Source organism: Hyperolius riggenbachi, chromosome 12, assembly GCF_040937935.1.
Source record: "Hyperolius riggenbachi isolate aHypRig1 chromosome 12, aHypRig1.pri, whole genome shotgun sequence".
In the NCBI taxonomy this organism is placed as follows: Eukaryota; Metazoa; Chordata; class Amphibia; order Anura; family Hyperoliidae; genus Hyperolius; species Hyperolius riggenbachi.
Window position 1 is genome coordinate 198,372,453 of NC_090657.1, and position 26,595 is coordinate 198,399,047.

At 44.2% G+C, this 26,595-nt stretch overlaps 1 protein-coding gene across 10 annotated transcripts in view; it reads left to right on the top strand.

Annotated features, from left to right (window-relative positions):
• Positions 1 to 26,595, top strand: part of EYA2 (EYA transcriptional coactivator and phosphatase 2) — a 252,785-nt gene that overhangs the window by 96,643 nt on the left and 129,547 nt on the right. The window contains exon 1 of one of the 10 annotated variants that reach the window (XM_068262951.1): positions 34 to 82. The exons of the other annotated variants lie outside the window; for them this stretch is intronic. The gene's annotated coding sequence lies outside the window, so the exon portion shown is untranslated. Of the gene's footprint in view, positions 1 to 33; positions 83 to 26,595 lie in introns of those variants that run through there. 10 annotated transcript variants of the gene reach the window in all.

Sequence of the window (26,595 nt, forward strand, 5' to 3'; positions counted from 1 at the left end):
TGCTAGCGGCTGGAACCAGTGCACAGCGGTGTGAGGAAACTGCAGAGGATGTGGACCCGCCTGACCCCGGAGTGCCCTCCTGGTATGTCGGTCATCAGCAATTGCTGTGTGGGATAACTGACATTCTAATGTGGCTTCACATTCATAACGGGCGCTATATATAACCTGCACCACCCTGACTGCCTCACATTGCTGAGTAACACCACATACCACTGGGCTGCACAGCTTTATTTTAGGACCATGCTCGGGAATATATATATATATATAATGTGTATATATATATATACACACACATACATTTATTGCACTTTTACAACACTGACATTTTTTGCATTGTTTAAAAATACTTTGGACACACTGGCACCGTGCAGCTTTTTACCGCAGCCTACTGCTAGGGCAATGATAGTCTATGGGGCCCTTCATACTAACAGCGCGATGTGATGGAAGGGATGTTTTCGCCACATACCCGACGCGAGTGCATACGTACGTTACCGTGGAGCAACCTGCGGCGGACCCATAGTCATTTAAATCTATGGCAACAAGCGTGGTTTAAAACAACCGCTGCAAGTTTTACGCATTGTGCATTAAATTGCATATGATCGCTACGGCCGCAGGAAGTGAGCGTCACTTCCCGCTTGGCTGGATGCCAGATGGGGATTACCGTGTGCTAATGCAGTAATCCCCAAAAGCTGTTTTTGGGGGCAGGGCCCCCGGGCCACACTGCTACCACCAGAATTCAGTATTAAACCAGCCTAAGGCTAGTATTGCATAGCTCCCAACTGTCCCTTTTTCAGAGGGACACACCCTCTTTGGGAACTAAATCCCCCTGTCCCTCTTTTTCCCTTATTTGTCCCTCTTTCGGGAATAATTTACAGATATAGTCCTCTTATTAATATGCTGTATACATGTTGGAATATTGTGGCTCTCTACAATTAAAGGATACCGGAAGTGACGTGACATGATGAGATAGACATGTGGATGTACAGTGCCTAGCACACACATAACTATGCTGTATGTACATTAAGGCTGCTTCCACACAGGGACGTTACAGGTGCACGTTAGTGCGCCTGTAACGCTCCCCCAATGCACAGCAATGTAACACAAGTGGGCTGTTCACACAGCCCACGTTGCGTTACATGTAACGCTGCACGTTGTCGGGAAACTGCAGCATGCTACGGCGTTAGAGCGGCTATAGCCCCGTTAGACTGTTTGCACATGCGCAGTGGGGGGCGGAGGAGGCGGGGAGAGCCAGCTACAGTAACCGCGCACATGGCTACTTAATATTCACTGCACTGGTGGCCGCTGATTGGCCGGCGGGACCACGTGATGCGGAGTGTCTCGCTCCGCATCACGTGGTCCCGCCGGCCAATCAGCGCCACTCTGGGAGACCTTATAGGGATAGAGCCGCCTAACGTGGCTCACTCTACCGTCCTCTCTTGCAGCACCATACGATGCGTTAGGTGCACGTTATGCGACCTTAACGTGGCACCTAATGCAACGTCTTGGTCTGCAAGTAGCCTCAATATATGTATTTTTTTTACTAAAAAAAAGTGTTTGATTGTCTCTAAATGTTCTTTCTATTATTCAAATTGATATATTTCTTATTTTAAGTTAAAGGAGAACTAATGATGATAGAGAGGATCAGTGTGCTCTGAATCTTCAAACTTCGTCTTTTGCTTCTGAATTCAATTTGCCAGTTGGGACTTTAAAATGCCAGCGTAGTGGTTGTTTGAAAAGCAGTATGTCTCAGTGGTGAGGAAACTATGCTGGAAAGTTTGCATTCTCTAGGATTACTCGCCATGCCTCGGCCACTCTTGTTGCACACGCAGCTGGCAATTGTCTTCTTACGTCATATAAACTCAAAATGAATTGAAAAAAATGTCCACTGACTTAGTGCTGAGCTGTGTACTAGTGCTGCCACACGTGTGTCACCCTCTGTAGCCTGACCCATGAGAAGATCCGGATGGTCAGTCCATATAGTCAGTAGTGAAGTGACTTGCACCCAGCTCGGGCCGTGGCACCTTGTTGTGTTTCTGTTGTTATCACTGACGACGTGTGTTAGTATGTGCGCCATCTAGATAGTAGTCTGTAGCAGCCAGGGTCAGCAGAATAGGTACTGAGAATACAACAGGTGCAGCAAAGCTAAGGCTACACCCTCCAAATCAGTGTTGCCAAAACATCGTTTGAACATCGAAGAACCATAATAGCACATAGTAGAATTACGGTATATCAGAGTATGTTATTCAGAATACCCACCCCACTTAACCTCTTGACGACCAGCTAACGCCGATTGGCGTAAACTGGTCGTCTGCAAGTTTCCATGGAAATGGCCGCTCGAGCGGCCTTTCCATGTCCGTTCACGGAGGCTGTCTCCGTGAACAGTCGGAGAGCCGCCGATCGCGACTCGCCGGCAAAATGTAAACACGCGGGGAAGAAATCCCCGCTGTTTACATCATACGGCGCTGCTGCGCAGCAGCGCCGTAAGGCAGATCGGCGATCCCCGGCCTCTGATTGGCCGGGGATCGCCGTCATTTGATAGGCTGAAGCCTATCCTACAATGCGCAGGACGGATATCCGTCCTGCGCAGCTCAGAGGGGAAGGGAGAGGGAGGGAGAGGGACGGAGCGCTGAAAACGCTGCGGAGGGGGGCTGTGAAGAGCCCCCCCCGCAAAGCGCAGAGAGCCGGCGGCGATCAGACCCCCCCAGCAGGATATCCCCCTAGTGGGGAAAAAAGGGGGTAAGTCTGATCGCCCTGGCTAAAACCTGATCTGTGCTGCGGGCTGGAGAGCCCACGCAGCACCGATCATTCAGAAAAGCCCTGGTCGGCAAGTGGTTAAAGAAAACCTGAACTGAAAATTAAAAGTCAAAATAAACATACACAAGTCATACTTACCTCCCGTGTAGTCTACTCCTCAATCTCTTTCTCCTCTCCCATGTCCTGTTTGTCCACTGTGATCAAGGGAATTCTCCGTCCTCCATTTTGAAAATGGCCATTACCCATAACAGCTTCCTGGTCAGCACACTGTTAAACTGTAACATCGCCCACTTGAACCATAGGGAAACATAGACATTACTTGGCACATCAGTTGTCCTCTCAGCTATAACTGACAGCAACTGATATATTTCAGTTCTGACAAAATGTTGTCAGAACTGGAAGGGATTACCGTATTGTCCGAAGAAAATGGGAAGCTTCTGAGAGGAACTGATGGCAAGGTAACTATGTAATGTTCATTTGAAGTGACCTCATGTGTTTATTTTAAATAATTTTACTCAGTACAGGTTCCCTTTAAATATCCTGGTTTCAGCATCATAAACACTTCCAGCCTCACCCTCCCACTGAAGCTTAGCCCTAGGCTATTGATTCTGCGATACCCCCCCCCCCCTCCTTTCCCCAGAGCGTTCTGGGAGAGTAGAGTGCTTTTCTACTGGCTGCTCGCTTTAGAACTATCAGTAAACAAAAATTCCACAGACATCACCTGCCAGTACTAAAGTTGTTGCCGCCTTTAATAAATTTCAGAAAGAAAATCCAGGTAATGAATTACTAAATAATAAATGAATATTGTAAAAAATAAGCAATTTCATTAATTATGTTATTTTCCTACAGTTCCTCTCGAAAGAAAGTAAACTCCATGTAAAACGTCTTGTGCACTTTTGGTGTGATAACTAGAGATGGCCCAGCCTTGGAGAACTCATGGAGAAGCACAGATAACCAGGGACAGATTTACCATAAGGCACTGTAGGCTTGTGCCTACAGGCTCCTGATGATGGACAGGCGACTCACTCCCCTCCCCAAGTGCCTCCCTCCTGCCGGCAGAGTCTTGAGGTTACTCACCTTGTTCTCTATTGACCAGATCTTACTTTAGCCGGGGTCACTTCTAGCTACTTAATACTGAGGGTTCCTCTGGTTACCTAATAATAAAGGAAACCCGTAGCTAACTGTGCCGGGTAAGGGAGAAGTGACAGCTGGGGCAGCCAGCACACTTGCGGTGCGGTTCAGCAGGTGTTTGTAGGTTCATGGAGGGCAAAGTCTAAGGTGCTGGGACGTCTGTGCCTATAGGCTCCTGTGATGTAAATCCTAACCTGGCGATAACTGTAACAAAAAGCAAAAAAAAATTTATAAATCTTCGGGCATGCAGCAGTTTAGGTGGAGCTGAATTTTATTAATGCACTTTTGTCTACAGGTCCTCTTTAATTTCTAACCGACTTGAATTATACTGGTCTTGTGGCTACAATGATGCAGTTTAGGTGCTATTTATAAGTGGGAGACCCCAGAACCTGCATAACTTATACTTGCCAGTAATTTAAAGCCACCTGAAGTAAGAGGGATATGGAGGCTGCCATATTTAATTCCTTTTGTATTTCAAAGATTTTATTAGTTTTTATTTTTTTATTTTTGTAACGATATACAGCAATGCAGTAAAAGAAAAACAACAGAAAAATAGTAACAAAGATTGCTATGCTAGAAGGATGTAAACAGTATACAAAGCATTCAAAGTCGTCAAAAAGTAAACAAACTAACAATGTAAAACTGTAAACAAACAGGGTAGTGCATGTTTGTGATCGCTTGAAATATGCCCCAGAGGACTATACCCAACTTTCTGGGGCATGCTTTAGGGAAAGGGAAAAGGTCCTAGCGAACTAGGGACTAGTAAGGAAAGTGACCCCGGATGTCCGTCTTCCAGCGATAGATGGACCACCTAGAAGAGGGAGGGTCGCTACTGTTGGCCCAACAGGTGAGTTAGGAGAAAAAAATTGAAAGAGGAAAGAAGGAGATATTTAATTCCTTTCAAACAACGCACATTTCCTGGCTGTCCTGCTGATACTCTGCTTCTAATAATATTAGCCATAGATCCTAAACAAGCTAAGAGTTTACCAGACCTTTACAGTAAAATTCTTCATGTCGGTGCAGCAGTGGAGGATAATAGAGAGGTTCTCTTTAATATATTGGAACTGAGTTGAGCATTAGCTTGAACAAAGCGTATTTTTGTCTTGTACCTGCTCTGGCAGTTTTTTCCCAGGACACTTAAAACTTCATAAATCTCCTTTTTTAATTAAGTGCGGGCTTCCTCTGCTAATTCTTTCCCAATCTTCCTATTGAGCGGCGGGGGAATAAGAGGCCTCTTGTTCTGAACAGGGTGGATGCTGAAGAAAAGCCCATTTCATCGCCCTCCCTACCTGGGACTGATCAACCGGAAACCTGAGCGGCCACAAAGGCCACAGTCCCACCTTCTGCAGAGAGATGGGCCGCTCGCTATCTTCCCCCGCATCTTTTTCTCTGGCTAATTGCAGGAAGGTTTGGGAGGTCCGTCTCCCAGCTGCTGCCTCATGCCATGAATGTGATCCCAATTCATCATATGGGACCACCAGGGAGGGGGGGGGAGGCAGATCTGTGGGTGCAGCGACTGGCCAGGATTGGGGCACTGAGTTACCCAGCTGGGCTGATCACACCTGCTGCCCTCTCTCAATACGGCAACTGGCTTTTCTTCCATAAGACTCTACAAGGTAAGGGAACTGGAAAACCTACCACTTCTCTATTAATGGATGCATAAGGGTCTTTATTCAATTCACTTTTTTTCTCAAACGTTTTCTCCTTTGAGATAATTTTTCATCTTGTTTAAAATAACATTTCAGCACATTGCTCGGTATTTTCCTGCTTGCTGGTGGCTTAAAGGGCATTTTATTGATGCGAAAATATCACTTAAGAGAAAATGTGAATTGAATAAGGTCCAGAGTGTGTGATTAGGATGATGTTTGCGGTGATTTTCACGTGTGATTTTTAGCTTTCAGTTGTCTAACATTTATGGTTTATTTTGTGTTGGAAAAATAAAATGGTTCTGTGATCTTTCTGCGATGCTACAGACCAGTGATGGATAACCTTGGCACTCCAGCTGTGGTGTAACTACAAGTCCCATGAAGCATTGCAATACTCTTGACAGCTCTAAGCATAACTTGGGGGGCAGAGGCATGATGGGATTTGTAGTTTTGTCATAGCTGGAGTGCCAAGGTTAGCCATCACTGCTATAGACTTTTGGAACACGCTGTCAATTAGCTAATGAGATGTGGGTTTTTTAAATCCTTGCCCCCTCATGTGTTTGTACATAGCACCTCCTGCCTTGTTGTTGTAAACTGTGGAGGAAGCGCAGAATGGCAGTAAGAAAGTACACTACTTATTCCCACCAGGGTAAAAAAAAAATGCAATAAGGGCTCCTTTGCACCAGGAAATGATTGTTTCTTTCCAATTTTCACCACTGGGATTCAGCTGCGTTTCCGCTGTGATCTGCTGGGTGTGCGGCGTGATTGCAATACATTTTGCACTTGCGATTTGCGCTATAAAAAAGAACGGGGCAAATCTCATATCTGTGTGATTGCTAGACGATTTTCCTGCACTCCTATGCAAAAATACAGGAGCTGAATCGCAAAGAAAATGCAACAGGATGATGATTGCTTTTGTGAAAAAATTGCGCTGCAAAGGGATCACACTAATGGAAACATACGCCATGATTTTCATTCTACTTTTGTACCTAGCGTTTTGAGCTTGTATAGATAGAAAGAGAAAGCAACCTGTACACATGAGTTTTGTATCAGTTTTACCTGACTGGACCAGAAATGTACACCTTTTATGTGTGAACACAACCATAGCAACATACAAAACTGACTGGACTGGAAATGTACAGATTTATGTGTGAACACAGCCATAGAAACACATACTGAACTGATGCCAACTGTCAACAACTGATAAGACAGGACAGAACTGGACACTGTATTAGCCATTACCTATTCCGTAAGGAGACCTTGGGCAAGACTCCCTACCACTGCTACTGCCTGCTGAGTGTGCCTTAGTGGCTGAAGCTCTGTTGCTCTCTGTCTGCCAGGAAAAAAGCGTGATATAAATGTTCTGTGTCTGGGTGTTTATGTGTTAATCAAGCCTACATGTTGCTTCATTCTGGTGTGCTGACTACCCTGTGCTTTATTAGTTCCCTAATATGCATATAAGGTAATGTAAGCAGTTTAGCCATTTTTGCAGATATACTTACTCAGACATAATGGGCCTGATTCACAAAGCGGTGCTAACAGTTAGCACCGTGGTGAAAAGCCCTTTATCACGCCTAAACTCTGTTTAGGCATGATAAGTTAAGGCATGATAAGTTTAGGTGTGATAAGTTTTTAGGCATGATAAGTTTAAGCACCAACTGGGTTAGCACCGCAGTGCACAGCTGATCAAAAGTTTTGCGCTAGCAAAGTCTGGTGCACTTTGCATAGAGTTTAATGGCGCTGCTTTGCGTGCGGGACTTTGCATGCGATCTAAACTTAGCACGCCTAAACTTATCATGCCTAAACTTATCATGCCTAAACTGAGTTTAGGCATGATAAAAATGGTTATCACGCCTAAAGTCTTTAACTGGGTTATCACCGCTTTGTGAATCGAGCCCATTGAGAAAAATAGACATAATTTTTCCTTTGTTTCAGATCATTATGAATTGCAAACAGGAAAACAACACGTGTAGCTTGTACCCTCTCTTAGGCCTGGTGCACACCGAGCGGTTTTTGAAGCGTTTCGCAAACCGCTTCCGCCTGTGAAAACGCTTGGCTAATGTATCTCAATAGGCTGGTGAACTTCGCAGTTTGAGGTTTTTAGCAAACCGCAAACGTGGCTACTGCAGCACTTTTGTGGTTTGCAGAAGCGTTTCTGCCTCAATGTAAAGTATAGGAAAAGCGCAAACTGCTCTGAAAAACGCTAGATCAGAGCGGTTTTCCAGGTGTTTTTGTTACAGTACCTGTTCAGTAACAGCTTTACTGTAACAATATATGACATCTGCTACACAAAAACGCTCCCAAAAACGCTAGGCATGTTTAGAAGACGTCTCTTAACATGCCTAGAATCGCTCTGAAATCTGCTTCAAAAACCTCTAGCGTTTTGCGGATCTGCTAGCGGTTTTGGTGTGCACTGGGCCTGGGCCTTACTTTTTCATATTCATGGCTAAAGTGAGTCAATTATTTTGTAAATGTTTTCTGTAGTAACAACACACATTTGTTAAAGTAGCCCCAGATTGCTCCCTAGTGAATATTGCAATTATAATGCCTGTCTGAATAATAATTTGTACAGCAGTTCTACTGCATTTCCTTAGCAAATCCTTTTTCACATGCCTTGTAAATCAGTCCTGATCATAAAGCTCCGTACCCACATCGCAATTTTTCTTACTTATTTTCGCGCAACCAACAATTTTTTTGCATTACGAGCTATCATTTCCACGATGTTGCGATGTGATTCCGATTACATGAACAACGTTTTGCGAAGCACATCGATTATTACCGTCATGGAGGATCTGATCTTTAAGATCCCCAACGACTCCCGTGCAAAGTGCTGTGATTGTTTGAACTCGTTTGTGCCCATCGTGTGACGAAGAGTGTTACCATGTGTAGGAAGATGGATCGTGGGAACACCCTTCATAGGGTCACATCTCTGTGTGTTCCCCGATCCATCTCTAGGTGAGTATGGGCCTTTACGCTGTAACTCTATACTTCTGCAGAGAGCATAGATCAGACATGACTACTGATCACAGATATGTGATTACAGCTTTACACTGAAATGGCAGCAGACATGACTACTGATCACAGAAATGTGATTACAGCTTTACAGGGAAAGGGGCAGTAGACTGATCTGTAAGATTCGCCCTTTTCTGACCTCTGCCACCACCAAACTCCTCATCCATGCCCTCATAATTTCCTGCCTTGACTACTGCAATGCCCTGCTGTCTGTTCTCCCTATGACCCGAACAGCCCCACTGCAGTCCATCACGAATGCGGCAGCCAGAATTATCCACTGCTCCCATCACTCCACCACGGCAGATCCCCTCCTAGAATCCCTCCACTGGCTTCCTATCCAGTCCAGAATCAGATTTAAGATACTGTGTCTGACCTACAAATCTGTCCACAAAACCTGTCCAACCTACATTTCCGATCTTACTCAGAGGTACACATCTAGCCGCTCACTCCGCTCTTCCAATGAACTTCGCCTAACCGCCCAATCCCCCCGCATCACCCAGTCCCATGCACGCCTCCAGGAATTCTCAGGAGCTGCTCCAACACTATGGAACTCCCTACCTCCACCCATTAGGGCAGCCCCCTCCTTCAACATCTTCAAGAAAGCCCTAAAAACTCACCTTTTCACTCTGGCCTTCCACCCCTCACAAGTGCTCTAAACCCACAGCTGAACTCTGGTCCCCTACCGTTCGTGTCCCTACCTCTCCCTCTAGATTGTAAGCCTTTGGGCAGGGTCCTCCTCCTTTTGTGTCCTACCTGAACATGCACCTCCATTACAGTGAACCCATGCTATGCATCTGAGTGAACCTAACTTGCCTAATCTCCATGCTCCATCCAGTGACTGACTAAGCATTAACTTGTACTCATACTGTGCTCTGTGATCTGGTTTTCTTGTATTCCTGTATTGTCATATTGCTGTATGTGACCCCTAAATATTGTCTGTAACCTAAATTAATGTTCAGCGCTGCGTAATATGTTGGCGCTTTATAAATACAATAAATAAATAGATGTGACTACTGATCACAGATAGGCGATTACAGCTTTACACGGAAAGGGGCAGCAGACGTGACTACTGATCACAGATATGTGATTACAGCTTTACACAGAAAGGGGCAGCAGACGTGACTACTGATCACAGATATGTGATTACAGCTTACACGGAAAGGGGCAGCAGACGTGACTACTGATCACAGATATGTGATTGCAGCTTACACGGAAAGGGGCAGCAGACGTGACTACTGATCACAGATATGTGATTACAGCTTTACACAGAAAGGGGCAGCAGACGTGACTACTGATCACAGATATGTGATTACAGCTTACACGGAAAGGGGCAGCAGACGTGACTACTGATCACAGATATGTGATTACAGCTTATACGGAAAGGGGCAGCAGACGTGACTACTGATCACAGATATGTGATTACAGCTTATACGGAAAGGGGCAGCAGACGTGACTACTGATCACAGATATGTGATTACAGCTTTACACAGAAAGGGGCAGCAGACGTGACTACTGATCACAGATATGTGATTACAGCTTACACGGAAAGGGGCAGCAGACGTGACTACTGATCACAGATATGTGATTACAGCTTACACGGAAAGGGGCAGCAGACGTGACTACTGATCACAGATATGTGATTACAGCTTTACACAGAAAGGGGCAGCAGAGGTGACTACTGATTACAGATATGTGATTACAGCTTACACGGAAAGGGGCAGCAGACGTGACTACTGATTACAGAAATGTGATTACAGCTTACACGGAAAGGGGCAGCAGACATGACTACTGATCACAGATATGTGATTACAGCTTTACACGGAAAGGGGCAGCAGACGTGACTACTGATCACAGATATGTGATTACAGCTTAATGCAAGGAATACACCTAACGTTTTTTTCCGCTCAATTCTACACTCGATTGATTTTGCCGCGCAATTCTCCACAGCTCGTTTTTCTTATCTTTTTCCATTCACCTCTATCAGGAATCGAGCTACAAATAGATTGAACGGGAGATCGGACATGTTGGAAATTATCTAAAGATCTATCTGCCACAAAAATACACGACCCCGTGTATGCCCAGCATTACACAGAAAGATGCAGCAGACGTGACTGCTGATCACAGATATGTGATAACAGCTTGACACAAAAAGGGGCAGCAGGCATGACTACTGAACCCAGATATGTGATTACAGCTTTGTCAGGAACCGGCCCGCGGCACGCCTGCGTATACGGTTCCAGACTGAGAGGGGAAGCAGCCTTAGTCAAGCTAAAACAAGGCTGGGACCCCTCAGAACACCTCTCACTGCCACCACTAGCGGTTCGCTAGACACTTCCACTCTGCTGTCGAGTCCTCAGCGCGCACTCCGCGTTTTCGTATTTGGGTCAGCGTTGCGCTTAGGCCAAATACGGGAACGCCATGCACCCACACACACACACAGTTGCAATCTTACACTGTCGTGAAGCAAAAACCCACTAACAGTCGTTCCGAACGATACTGTTAGCCACTCTGCTGTCGCTACTCGCACTGGCGTTGTTCGTACGTTGGGTCAGCTGCGCGCTTAGGCCAACGTATGACAAACGCCCCCACACACAATGCAATTACAATTTCATACGGTAGTGTTGCTCAAGCGTACAATTAGGCATGAACTTATACACGGTTACACTTCAGTCTCTTCTAGGCTATGAGTGTTAGTTTAGTACGGCAGAAGTCAAACTTATTAAATAATAATTTAATATTCTAGAAAAACATAGAACAATGCAGAACTTAATATATACAAAAAGATTACAAAAAACTAAGTAAAAATAGTTACAAGATAAAAGTTACAAAGATAACAGGTTACAAAGATACAACACACGGATATTTGAGTAAAAATAAACGGGGGAAAAAAGAACGTTACCAGCTTAGGTTAGAACGTTGTTTGACGGGAGGACGCCGTTTCGACCAGGAGTCGCGATCCTCCCTAGCTATTCGCTACCTCCAAGAGAAGACAGTCACTAGGCATCCGCCTCTGCTTTTTATACTCTGAGCTACGCCTGTAGGCTGCAACTTCCTTGGGGAGGGGAGGAACTAGGTTTTAATTAAATCTCAGACATATTCCATTTCCAGGTAAAAGTCCATACATCAAAGATTGTGAAGTGAGCCTTTCAACTCCAGGTGAAAACTTGATTACGGCTTTTTCCTGTCTCAGTTCTCAGACATAAATGGGATTTCCAGAGATCCACATACATGAAAAGGGTACTATAGCACCTCCACTAATGATTTAATTTCCACAGGTAAAAAATGGTATCAACAGGACTTCACCCATTTCTAATAGCCTGTCATGTACATTTCAAACGTTCCTGTGTTAAGGTCCGTACACACGCCGGACTTTAGGCAACGACGAGTCCGTCGTTGCCTCCCGCTGGGTGGGCGTGCCAGCGACAGTCCGGCGTGTATACGCTCTGTCGTCAGACTGATACGGCTGTTTCTGAGTGATCCGCCCGGCGGATCGCTCAGAAACAGCCGTATCAGTCTGACGACAGAGCGTACACACGCCGGACTGTCGCTGGCACGCCCACCCAGCGGGAGGCAACGACGGACTCGTCGTTGCCTAAAGTCCGGAGTGTGTACGGACCTTTAGTCTCCAGACTCTGGTCCTCTGGCTTTGTGTATTGAGACAATAAGCCGTCTCCTGAGTTCAAAAGTCAGGCAGATAATCCCATTAGCACTCTCAGAGGAACTGCATACAGACTCAAAGCCTCTCATATGGTCAAGACAATCACCCATTTCCTTGCCCCAAGCAACTCAAGGTAACCTGCTCCCTTCTGGCAGAAAAAAATGAAAGAATATGTTCCTGTTATCCTTAATATCATCAGCACCTCAATATATCTCCACAAGCTTGACACAAAAAGGGGCAGCAGACATGACTACTGAACCCAGATATGTGATTACAGCTTGACACAAAAAGGGGCAGCAGGCATGACTACTGAACCCAGATATGTGATTACAGCTTGACACAAAAAGGGGCAGCAGACATGACTACTGAACACAGAAATGGGATTACAGCATTTACACAGAAAAGTTTTCAGCAGCTGTGTAAATTGTTCAGAGGTTTGATAGTCACAGAGTTCCCCCTTCCTAGAGATGCTAATTAGAAGGTTAGGAGAATTGTAGTGCTATACACATTGCAAAGTTTTTTTTTAGCAGCGGTTATTGCAGATATATATATATGTATGTATATATATATATGTATGTGTATATATATATGTATGTGTATATATATATATATATATATATATATATATATATATATGTATATATGTATATATATATATATTATGTATGTCTGTTGTAGATTTTGTGAGGCAGGTGATGGCACTGATCTCCTGAGAGGAAGGTATATATAAGGGAGTGTCTACACATATGGGTTTCTGGCATGTGTTTCCTCCCTTCCTTTATAAGTGAAACACCTACTGCACACAAGAGGGCTACAGTAGGATTATTATTAACAAAAACACCTGATCTGAAGGATGGACTCCGATATCAGAGAGAGTGAAAAATGGTCCTCTGTATCGGAGGAAGGAAAGGTTAGTAGTTGGGGCCCCCCACAGCTCTGGGTCCCCCTGTGGTCGCAAATACTGCTCCCTTGTAGTTACGCCCCGGCGTGGCCGATATAAAAGTTACATTTATACTTTCTCCTCTAAGTTTTTCTTGTTGTTCCCCTTTCATATGCAGCCCGTTCCATATGTAGCTCCCTTTTCCGCGTGCAACATCCATAATACAGCAGCCCCTCTTCTATGTACAGCTTGCTTGCAGGAGCATAACTTGAAGTAGGTGGGGGGGGGCACCGCAAACCTCTGCCAGCTGGGCCCCCACGCTAAACCCTATCCATCCTACCCTCTCCTTACCATGTGACACTGAAGAGAGGAGTGAGGAGCTATCACTCTGCTCTCTGGAAGAAGGAAAAGTCCTGCTTTTCTCTGCTCTGCACCTCAACACAGGCCCAAGCCCCCTTTGTCCATGGGCCTCTGCAACGGAGGGGGTTCTGGGGGCAATTGTTACACCCCTGCTTACTTGGGCAGCAGTTCCTCTCCTCCATGTGTTGCTCCTCACTTGCAGTTTCCTCTTCCATATGCAGCAACCACCTTTTCCTTGTACTGCTTTGGGCAGCAGCCTGTCTAGGCACCTATGTGGCTTTCGCAAAAATAAGGCCGTGGCTGAGACTGTAACACTGCAATCTCATTACTACATGTACTGTACAGTATATTCTGCATATTACAAGAAACAGATTGCCAGTGAGTATATTTTGTGTTTGGTTTGCATACATCCTCTCTTTGTATTTTGTCAAGCCATTCACTGTGTATGGATATAGGAACTAGACCTCTAACAGTTATACTAATAGGATTTTTGTACAAACAGTACACCTGAGGAAGGGGGTAACCCCGAAACATGTTGTGTCGGTGCTGATCTTGTCATAAACGCAAGTTTGAAGAGCCTTTTGAATGCCTTCTTAGCATTTATTGGATTTACTTGTCAATGGTGGGGTGAACCACGGGAGGATTGTGCTCCGGCTATCCAGGTTGATCGAACTGGGTGAGAGATCATTTCAGTATCCGTACAGTTTATGCATAACATTATAGGTGTATTTCCACAAAAATTACTCAAAACCGATCATCCCTAACTTATTTTGAGTGTGATACTACTAATTAAACAAAGTCTTTGTATTTTTCTTTCGCTTTCTATGTGCTGGAAATGTAATTTGAAGAAGAGAAAACCTAAGACAGGGGTGTCCAAACTGTTCTAGAGAGAGCTAGGGGGCCGAACTAGAGAAGTTAAACACCGTTTTTTTCTGATTGCTGTTATGTACACTATGGCTGTGGCATTCTGTCAAATAAAACATTTCCACTGGAAATAACCCATATACCGTTAGCACTGTGGCGGCTGCTAATCAGTGGCTGTTACTGCTGCTGGCAAAGTGGCAGCTGGTAATCAGTGGATGTTACTGCTGCTTGCATAGTGTTGTCTACTAATCAGTGGCTGTTACTGCTGCTGGCACAGTGGTGGCTGCTAATCAGTGGCTGTTACTGCTACAGTGGTGGCTGCTACTGCAACAGTGGTGGCTGATAACCTACCGGCGAACAAAGGGGAGGCAGAGTGGAGACACATGGTGGCTCCTGCATGCGGCATCACAGCTACGGCCTGCATAGAATGAACTGGCCCCCGGGGCTGACTGTGGACATGCCTGACCTTAGAGCAAAGTTAGTTGAATGAGGGCCTGAGACTTCGGTTGCAGTACACCAACCCTTTTACGTTAGAAAGGTTGGCGAAGAACAATTACCGGTTACTTACAGTATATAAAGCCATCCAATAATGTGACAGCCAATACAAAAATGGACTTGAATCAGTGTTCTGTGTTTGCCTGTTGAGGTTTTGGCTGTCCGTCTGTGTCTTAGTGATGCCGTTAAACAGAACCGCCGGTGAAAGCAGATAATCAATCACTCAGCCGCTAATGAAATTCCAGAACAATAATGCAATTAGGCAGCCTAAATATTTTTCCCCCAACATCTGTTCTCTCTGCTGTCGATGTTTTCTCCTGCGGACGGGGGCGACGCACCATGGAGGCCTGTGCCGAATATTCCAAGGTTCAGCAGTCAGGAACGGGAAGAGAGCCTCCTCGGGAAGCCTGGATGGGCTGTGGGGGCCGACAAATTGAGTTAGCAGAATGGAGATTTAGCGTAAACAAAACAATATGTACGAACGCAGCTCCCAGAGGATCGGCAGGCTTCTCTAGCCAGAGGCCGGACCACTTCCTGTTATTAGCATTAGCAGAATTCATTGGCTCTCGTTAGCGCTAAATGCATTTTCTCACCTTGATCCAAAAATAATGGTCTGCAGCGTCTTTTGGGCTCACCCTTATTGATGTACAAAACATCACCGCCATGGCAACAGCTGGACCGTTTCCTGTTGGTACAAATCATTGATCCTAGCGCAAAGACATTTATGCCTGTATGTTTCTTAAAAGAGAATTTCCATTTTCTTTAGAATATTGCCTTAACTATAGATGGTGTTGTGTATGTGTTTCTGTAATTTAATGTTATTAACATAATGTATCCATTTTGGAGCCTGCTAAATGGCCATTATAGATTGCTAAATCTGACGGTAACTATAAATTGCACTACTTTGCAACCATGGCAACAGCGCACTGTTTGGAACACAGTACATTCACAAGAAGGCAGCACTGGACTATAGCAGTTTTTTAATCCATAATGTATAAGACAGCCATAAGTGGCAAGTGAACATTGCTCCATGACTGCATACATTTATCCGAAGACATAACAACAAAAGTTATTTGGGTGATACCTTTAATGACTAACTGTACAAGATTCCTTTGCAAGCTTTCGAAACCTTAGGCATGTTTCAGAACTGGATCAGAAATTGAATAGAAAAGGTTTGCACACCTGGTTCACACAAAAGTACTAAACAAAGTATCACAATCGGGTGCTCAGTCTGTAAACCGGGCTGTCATAACAGTCCTACAAATACAATAAAAAAGTATTGACTCGCACACCAGCATGAGTAAGTTGCATAAAGATTTGTATTGAAAAAATAAGTGAGCCCAATTAGGGCAAGTAACACATACAGCTAAATAGCAGTATACAATGGGATACAACAAAAGTGGGGTAGAACAACACAAAGCCCCTTGGAACATATAGGGCTTGATTCACAAAGGCGTGCAAACTGTTTAGCACGGGTGTGCTAAACAGTTAGCACGTGAAGTCCCGTTCGCGGACTTTTGTGCGCGCAATTTGCAGCTATTCGCGCGACATGCTGCAAATTGCGCGCGCAAAAGTCCATGATCGCTCAAATCGCAGCACTTTGTGCGCGCAAAATTGATGCAGGAGGCAGAAAATGACATATGGCAATGCAATGTCCCATAGGGGTTAGTAATACCCTGACAGCTCCGTTTTGGGGGGTCCCTTCGTTAGAGGGTATCAGTTAGACGCTCCTTAACCACTTGAGGACCGTAGGCTTTACCCCCCTTAAGGACCAGACCCTTTTTTTCCATTCAGACCACTGCAGCTTTCACGGTTTATTGCTCGCTCATACAACCTACCACCTAAATGAATTTTGGCTCCTTTTCTTCTCACTAACAAATCTTTCTTTTGGTGCTATTTGATTGCTGCTGCGATTTTTACTTTTTATTATATTCATCAAAAAAGACATGAATTTTGTCAAAAAAATGATTTTTTTTAACTTTCTGTGCTGACATTTTACAAATAAAGTAAAATTTCTGTATACATGCAGCACGAAAAATGTGGACAAACATGTTTTTGATTAAAAAAAACCATTCAGCCTATATTTATTGGTTTGGGTAAAAGTTATAGCGTTTACAAACTATGGTGCAAAAAGTGAATTTTCCCATTTTCAAGCATCTCTGACTTTTCTGACCACTTGTCATGTTTCATGAGGGGCTAGAATTCCAGGATAGTATAAATACCCCCCAAATGACCCCATTTTGGAAAGAAGACATCCCAAAGTATTCACTGAGAGGTATAGTGAGTTCATAGAAGATATTTTTTGTCACAAGTTAGCGGAAAATGACAGTTTGTGACAAGAAAAAAAAAAAAGTTTCCATTTCTGCTAACTTGTGACAAAAAAAATGAAATCTGCCACGGACTCACCATGCCCCTCTCTGAATACCTTGAAGTGTCTACTTTCCAAAATGGGGTGTGTTTACTGTCCTCGCATTTTGGGGGGTGCTAATTTGTAAGCACCCCTGTAAAGCCTAAAGGTGCTCATTGGACTTTGGGCCCCTTAGCGCAGTTAGGCTGCAAAAAAGTGCTACACGTGGTATTGCCGTACTCAGGAGAAGTAGTATAATGTGTTTTGGGGTGTATTTTTACACATACCCATGCTGGGTGGGAGAAATATCTCTGTAAATGACAATTGTTTGATTTTTTTTACACACAATTGTCCATTTACAGAGATATTTCTCCCACTCAGCATGGATATTTGTAAAAATACACCCCAAAACACATTATACTACTTCTCCTGAGTACGGCGATACGACGTGTGACACTTTTTTTGCAGCCTAGGTGCGCTAAGGGGCCCAACATCCTATTCACAGGTCATTTTGAGGCATTTGTTTTCTAGACTACTCCTCACGGTTTAGGGCCCCTAAAATGCCAGGGCAGTATAGGAACCCCACAAATGACCCCATTTTAGAAAGAAGACACCCCAAGGTATTCCGTTAGGTGTATGGTGAGTTTATAGAAGATTTAATTTTTTGTCACAAGTTAGTGAAAAATGACACTTTGTGAAAAAAACAATAAAAATCAATTTCCGCTAACTTGTGACAAAAAATAAAATCTTCTATGAACTCGTCATACACCTAACAGAATACCTTGGGGTGTCTTTTTTCGCAGGAAACAGAGTTGGGGGCAAACGGTGGTGCTGGAAAAGTCCAAATCACGGGTCTTGTAATGGAAAGAGCAGTGTCCATATAACAGCTGTTTGTACAGTGCCATCAATAAACAAAAATAACGAAAATAAATACAAATAATACTAATAAAATCAGTCAGTGCCGTCAATTAAAGGGGAAGAATTTATAAGCAGGATGAAACTCGGTGCAATAAAGCACCAGCATAAGAACATAAATGTATGAGCTACCCACCCAGCTGGGATAGGCAGGAAGCGGGCCAGGACCACCAATAACGGTAACCTACATACTATTTAAGAAAAGGGACCAAACTGGCATCCTCATTCATACCATGAAGAAATATGCTGTCCAATTTGTAGATCCAGTAGAGTTCTCTATGCATTAATTTCAACTCCCTAGCTCCTCCCCTATATGAGGGGGCCACCTCCTCCACCACCCTGTACCTCAATTGGGTGACATTATGGCCTGCCTCTAGAAAATGGCGTGCCACCGGGGAATCTATTTCACCACAGAGTATGTTGCTGCGGTGTTCGCTTATTCTGATGCGTACCTCTCTAGTGGTTTGGCCAACATATAGTTTGCCACAAGAGCAAAAGAGGCAGTAAACAACAAACGTGGTTGAACAATTGGCAAAGCCTTTTAGTACAAACCGTTCCCCTGTACGTGGATGTGGAAAAGAATTGCCTTTGTACACATAGCTGCATTGTGCACAGTGCCCACATGGAAACATACCCGTTGGTTTAGGTAGATTAGAGAGCCATTTGCCACGACTTTCGGTGGTTGGTCTATCACTTTTGGCATGGACCAGGGAGTCCTTCCGATTTTTTGATCGTCAAAAAGCACAAATGGGAGGTTCACGGAATGTCTCACCCAATGCAGGGTCAATGTGCAACACGTGCCAATATTTTGTCATGGCTTTCTGTGCCTGTAGGGATAGGGGAGAATATGCAAGTACCATAGGAATGCGTTTAGAATCGGGTTTAGGGTTACACGTAAGCAGGGAGGAGCGGTCCTTATCTTCGGCCCTAGCCAGAGCTTCAGAAAGAAGATGGTCATCATAACCTTGTTTTTTAAAATTGTTGAACATGATACCTGCCTTGCTGAAAAAGCCTCATCGGTTGAGGAAATACGGAGTAGCCACAAAAATTTACTATAGGGAAGTACCTTCTTGAGACATTGGGGGTGATAGCTTTTGGCCTGTAAGTGTGTATTTTTGTCGGTTTCCTGTATGGGGAGGTGTGTAGGGTACCCTCTCGAAAGGAAACACCTAGAAAGTGTACCTCTGGCTGGCTGTATCCCAAACTGAAGAAGATGGTGGAAAGACAATGATCGAGATCATCCTTAAAGGACAAAAGGGATGCGTCACTGCCAGTCCATATAAAGAATATGTCGTCTATGTACCTCGGCCAGCACAACAACACAGACAAACAAACACAGAACATTTATATCGTGCTTTTTTCCTGGCGGACTCAAAGCGCCAGAGCTGCAGCCACTGTGACGTGCTCTATAGGCAGTCGTAGTGTTAGGGAGACTTGCCCAAGGTCCCCTACTGAATAGGTGCTGGCTTACTGAACAGGCAGAGCCGAGAATCGAAACCAGGTTGCCTGTATTAGAGGCAGAGCCCTTAACCATTACACCATCCAGCCACCACCCTCTGTACCACAACGTCTGAGGTACAGAGCATACACATACATGAGTTCAAAGTAGTCCATGAAAAGATTAGCATAATTGGGGGCCACATTGCTCCCCATCGCTGTTCCTTGCTGCTGCTGAAAGAAGCTATCCTCGAAGTGAAAATAATTGCGGGTGAGTACGATGTTCAACAACTCAAGGAGGAAGTTTGCCAACTCAGGGGAAAAATTTATCTGATTGTGATCGTCACGAATGACCCTAATGCCAGACTCATGAGGGATGGAAGTGTAGAGGCTGGTGACGAACCATAGTTCTGATCCAGTTCTGAAACATGCCTGAAGAAGAAACTTAAAGTTTCGAAAGCTTGCAAAGGAATCTTGTACAGTTAGTCATTAAAGGTATCACCTAAACAACTTCTGTTGTTATGTCTTCGGATTCTCTCCATGACTAATACCGGACCACACGCAAATGCATACATTTAAACATTTCCATCATACATGTATATTCCTTAACAAAGGGGCACCGCTGATCACAAAACAATGACTGTCTTATACTGTTTATTATATAATTGTTATATCTTTTAACCCCCCTGGCGATAACCCCGAACGTAGTTCGGGGTAAGCCGCACAGGAGGATTTCTCAGGCCCTGCTGGGCCGATTTGCAAAGCTAGCACTTTGCTAGCTGCGTGTGCACTCCGATCGCCGCCGCTACCCGCCGATTCGCCGCTAGCCCTAGGCTCGCTACATGATTTTTAAATAAATTTTAAAACAAAACCCGCTGCGCTGCCCTCTGGCGATCTATTAAAAACCGCCAGAAGGGTTAAAGGACTTACTGTATCCAGGGCCGGCGATACCATAGGCACAACCTGGGAAATTGCCCCAGGCTCCCGAGTGCTGCTGGGTCCCCAGGTCTACTCCTGACTTGTGCTCCCCAGGGCTTCTGCAGGGTTTTTGGCAGCATAGCAAGTCACCTGTCCCATTGGGTATGCTGCTCCATTAGTCCGTGATCCCCATCTTCACCTGGCCCCACCTTCTAAGTGTCTTGGCGCATGTCATTACGTAATAATGTGCTGGGTCACCCTCGCCCTTGTGAGGGGGAAGATGGGAGTGCACAAACTAATGGCATAGCTTCCAACTGTCCCTCTTTGGGAACCAAATCCTTCTATCTCTCTTTCTTCACCATTTGTTCCTCTTTCAGGACTAATGTAAAGATCTATGGATATATATGTATTTTTCTACAGACAAAAATGTGTTTAATTGACTCTAAACTTTATTCCCATCCCATTATTTCCATGAAGAAAAACCAGAGATGTTAAAAAATACAAGTGAGGTTTAAATTGTAAAATTATATCTTTCGCTTGTGAACTTTTAGTGCGTGGCTAGGGGTGCGCTGGGGGCGTGATTAGGGGTGTGGCAGGGGCTTGTCTTAAAGTGTCCCTGTTTCTCATTTCAAAGATTTGGGTGGTATGTAATGGAGCAAAGGGGAAGGAGAAAAAAGTTATAAACTTTACCACACCCGGGAGCACTTTGTGAGTCCAGGCTTTCAAAAGGGGTACATATCAATGAAATGTTGAGAAAGGGAACCTGATGGAGAGATCCTCAAGGTAGTGGAGTGGACATTGTGACAAAGGTACACAATCTTCCATTTTTTCCAGCCGGACTGGAGAATCTGCGGTTGCCGCATACGGTGGGGGAAGCTCAAGAACGTCGGCGGCCGCATCCCCACCATGTGCGGCGTCGTATGAAAGCAGCAAGGGCGGTGCTGTACAAGTATGGTAGAATAAAATCCACTCACCAGGATTCCTGGAAAGAAGTGACTTAATGCGGTGCCGATGACGAGGTGAGGGGGCACCTCACTGGGAAGGTGTAAGTGAAGGGTGGAGCAAGCTGCAGGCGCCTGGGATGCTTGGGGTATGAGGAAAAAAAACCTGTCTCTTTCACCTGTCTGGCCTGCCCTTGTATTCTATTACTGTACCTCCTCCTCTGCCTCTCAGATCTCACTCCTGAGGACTGCAGTGAAGCGGCACAGGCGCGCATGTGTGAGAGAGGCAGAGAAGGAGGTAATAGTATACAAGGGCAGGCCAGATGGGAGAAAGAGGCGTGTTTGCACTACTGCTCTGATAGTCTTGGAGATGGGGATAGTTTACCAATCCAAGCAGGCTTTGTATACAACAACCAGCCAATCGCCGGTAAGGTACATCGCTTGCCGTGATTGGTTGATTGTTGTATACTGGGTACCACATACAGTACAGCACCAGTATCTGTACCTGTTTACACAGTATAGCACCATACATACAGTACAGTATACAAATGTCCAAGAGTCAAGAGGTGTAGTCTTATAGGGCGAGTATATCCCAAAATGTATATTTTAACTGGAAAAGTTGGGGGTCGTCTTATAAACCAAGTCGTCCTATACTCCGGAATATACGGGTACTATCGGTAGCATGTTACTGTTTGACTATATGACCTGTCGCTAAGTTGCTATGTCACTACATACACCTTCTTCATAGGTTGTCTTTCAGAAAGCTGGCCACCACGAGTTTCCACTTCCGGTTTTAATCTTCTCGGGCAGCATTCTTGTTATTTGTTCAGTTTAACATTGACTGTATTTCCTTCTCTTTTCTGTGACTGTGCCCTCCAAGAATGTTCTTTGTAAGAAGTTCTGATGAAGAATGTGTCCACATTACTTAATGTTTCTCTTTTGTTTGATATTCTTCATCAAGCCTCTTCCTTCCCCTGATACCTCTGATATGACATTGGATTTTCTGGCTGCACGTGGGATTTCAGCGTTCTTGGTATCATTCATAGCTAAAACCTTACACAAGAATTCTGCTTGAAGTTTCTGGAGGAAATGGCGATCCTCAGCCTGGAAATATATTGCTAACCAGTGATATGTTTGGCGCTCTTGTTATTTCTCTAGCGCTAAATACTGGCAGCCAATAAGAACAGCCTTTGTCAGATGTTCTGGTGCCGTATTCAGATACAGGGAAGTGAGGAGGGTGTGGAAAGCTTATTGTGCTGTATAGGCTGAAATCTGGAAAACGGTGTTTGGTACATATGTTTTGATGTTCTGAACTGTGTTTTCTGACCAGCTACTTAAAGCCCTAGTTCGGTCTTGTGCTTTTTGGGTTTTTTTATGCAGTAGACTTAAGGTGCTCATACGCTACTTGATATTTCAATTCGATCAGCTGTTTGATTCAATCATTTAATCAAATCGAAAGAGAATCGGTTACCATATGTTCAATCATGGTTTTCTAAGTATGTTTCTTCCAGAGTAAAACGAGACGTAAATTACTTTTCTCCTATGTTGCTGTCACTTACAGTAGGTAGTAGAAATCTGACAGAACCAACAGGTTTTGGACTAGTCCATCTCTGCATGGGGGATTCTTAGCATTTCATTTATTCTTTGCAAAGACTTTCCCTGAAAGGGATTTCTACAAAGATGCTAGCCGGCCTCTCTGCTCACTGCACCCTTTTTTTGTGAGTTGATTGGAGCAACTGCCATTCACAAAGTGCTTTTGAAAATAAAGAAAACCCTGAACACCCCCCCCCCCCCCTCCTAGATGGACTAGTCCAAAACTGTTCTGTTCTGTTAGATTCCTACTACCTACTGTAGGTGACAGCAAATAGGAGAAAAGTAATGTATGACTCATTTTACTCTGGAAGAAACATACTTCCTATTTGTATATGTTTACGTGCATTTTTTAAATGTTTACAATTTTTATGATAGTGGTCCTTTAAAATCTGGCGCTTTCACCACACAGACCTGTGTTTTCTCTGATTCTGAGGAACTGTTGAGTGCTGCTCACAGATCTGCCTCTATTAGAACCAGCTAAATTTATTTTACTGGTTTACATATCGCTGTATGTTTTGAGTGTGGCCCAGTTTCCCGTCAATCATATGGTCTGCTTTACAAAGTGAAAAGCCCATATACACGCATATATCTGCTTAGTCTTCCTCCACGTCTGGAAAGCCTATGCCTGCAGGGAAGGCGAGCCTGAGCTATCAGCCGCTGTGTGGACAGGTTCAGACAACCCTTCCACCGCTGAGGAAAGCCTGCGAAAGTCTGAAATAATCCAGGAAGGCAGCGTCTCCAACCATTTCCTGATTTTGGATACGTCTTTACATTGTTTGGAACAGACCCAAATTGCTTGTTTCTCAAATTATTCCACAAACCTATTGGAATATGTTCCTTATGTGTGGCCAAGCAGAGACCCATGGGAACATTAACCCTTACTCCTGCGGCAGGATCTGGATTCCGCTGACCATGGGCGGTATCGGGCCCGTGTCACCTCTTGGGCCTTCCTCTAAATTGATCCTGTACAGTACCTGATGCGCTAAACAGTCTGGTATGCTACATGCTGTGCCTATCTTTCAGAACAGGGAGCTGTAATCATTTCTGGGTTATGGAGAAATTAATTGGCTCATGTATTATTTGACCAGAAATTAGGATAACGACCACCTCAGCCAATAATCAGGCGAGTGTATAACAGCCCCCCGAACCCTAACCGACCTTAAAGAGACTCCGTAACAAAAATTGCATCCTGTTTTTTATCATCCTACAAGTTCAAAAAGCTATTCTAATGTGTTCTGGCTTACTGCAGCACTTTATACTATCACTGTCTCTGTAATAAATCAATGTATCTTTCCCCTGTCAGACTTGTCAGCCTGTGTCTGGAAGGCTGCCAAGTTCTTCAGTGTTGTGGTTCTGCTATGAACTCCCCCTTCCAGGCCCCTCTATGCACACTGCCTGTGTATTATTTAGGATTAGAGCAGCTCCTCTCTTCTCTCTTATCTTTTACAAGCTGGATAAATCGTCCTCTGAGCTGGCTGGGCTTTCACATACTGAAGAATTACAGACAAGGGCAAAGCTGTTTGCAGGAAGAAACAAGCAGCCTGAAACTTCAGTGCATGAGAACTGCAGGGGGAAAGAAACACACAAATGATCTCTTGAGATTCAAAAGGAATGCTGTATACAGCCTGCTTGTGTATAGATGTATTTTCTATGTGTGGACATACTGTACATCAACCTACTTCCTGTTTTGGTGGCCATTTTGTTTGTTTATAAACAAACTTTTTAAAACTGTTTTTAACCACTTTTAATGCGGCGAGGAGCGGCGAAATTGTGTCAGAGGGTAATAGGAGATGTCCCCTAACGCACTGGTATGTTTACTTTTGTGCGATTTTAACAATACAGATTCTCTTTAAAGCGGTCCCCCTGGTGGATCAACTGATACGAATAATGGACAATTTCCTGCCCGCCACATGATGTCATGCACGCATCGCTCATTTATGCCTCAAGATTAGCTGCATGCTTGTTCCAGGAGTGTGATTTAGACCCTACAGACAAAAAGATCAGCAGGACAGCCAGGCAACTGCTATTGTTTAAAAGGAAATATATTTGGCAGTTTCCATATGTCTCTCACCTCGGGTTCCTTTTAACAACAAAGCACAACTTGCATTGTTGCTGAAAGAGGAGGTCAGACTCCCTCCTCCTAGAGCATCCTGGATATCATGCACTTTTGTTTACTTATGACTGATTAGCAAGAAGATTAATTTGAAATGGGTTTATGTCCCCTCATCGGCCCTGGAGTGTTTAGATAGACGGGGTAAAGTGTTCCTGAAATAAAATATATTTGTACATTTTCTTGTACATAGCTTTACTAGCTTCATATCTTTAATTTGTTTCTCAGGTCCCACATTCCTCAGATATTCACACATTTCTGTCATTCTACATGCCATAAATAGGCATATCTGAGAAATGGGACCTAACAGAGACAGAGTAAAGGTAATCGTATGGTTTCTGAAGCATGATTAGCTTATTTGTATCTGTGCCCTCGTTTATATGTTCTCGCTCTCTGCCAGTAGAAAGTATGCAGGCAGGAATTGGGTATATATGATGCATGGGACTGCACAGAAACAAAGTCAATGTTTGTTACTAAACCACCCAAAGTACACTTTACAATACAGTCCACAAGGCTGGAGGAGGAAATCAAAGATACTTCCAATGAGTTCTAGTTCTAAAGGAGTTTTATAAACCGATACAAGGACCACGTAACCAGCACATTGATTGACGTTAGCAAAAAACGTAATGTCATTAATTTCTGAAAATGTAAGCTGCTTAACCAGAGTTGTGGAATCGGTCCAAAAATATTCCGACTCCAACTCCTCAGTTTATGAAACCTCCGACTCCAGGTACCCAAAATTGCTCCGACTCCTCAACTTGCAGGGCTATGGAGTGGATGCAAAAATCATTCAATTACAACTTTGACTTCTCAATTCACGAAACCGACTCTCTCCAGGTACCCAAATATTGCTCCGACTCCACAGTTCAGTGTTTAAAGAAAACCCGTAACCAAGAATTGAACTTCATCCTAATCAGTAGCTGATGCCCCCTTTCCCATGAGAAATCTTTTCCTTTTTACAAGCGGATCATCAGGGAGCTCTGTATGGCTGTTATTGTGGTAAAACCCCTCCCACAGTGTGATGTCAGGACCATTGGTTCTGACATCACACTGTGGGAGCCTTGCTGCACTGTGGGAAATACCAGCTGTTTCCAACTGCCAAAAAAGCAAGCAGCATCTCCTTTCACTGACATCACTTGCCATCAGTAAAAATGTCACCATGTGATAAATGTTAGAATGTAAATCAGGGAGAGGAAAGATTTTACAGTGGGCAAACACTGACTAAATCATTTATACATAATTATTGTAAAAATGAAGCACTTTTTTATTACATTATTTTCACTGGAGTTCCTCTTTAACTTGTATTTGTCCAATATCTGGCACATAAGACAGCTCATGGCTACCGACCAGCTGACACATGCCTAATACCCACTAGGAGTCTTCAACACAACAGGAAAAATGATAGACAAGAATGTTACCTAATTATTATTATTATTTATTTATTTATATAGCGCCAACATCTTCCGTAGTGCTGTACATAGTGCACAACAAATATTGGGGAACAAATATACATGAGAAGTTCAAGACACTGTAC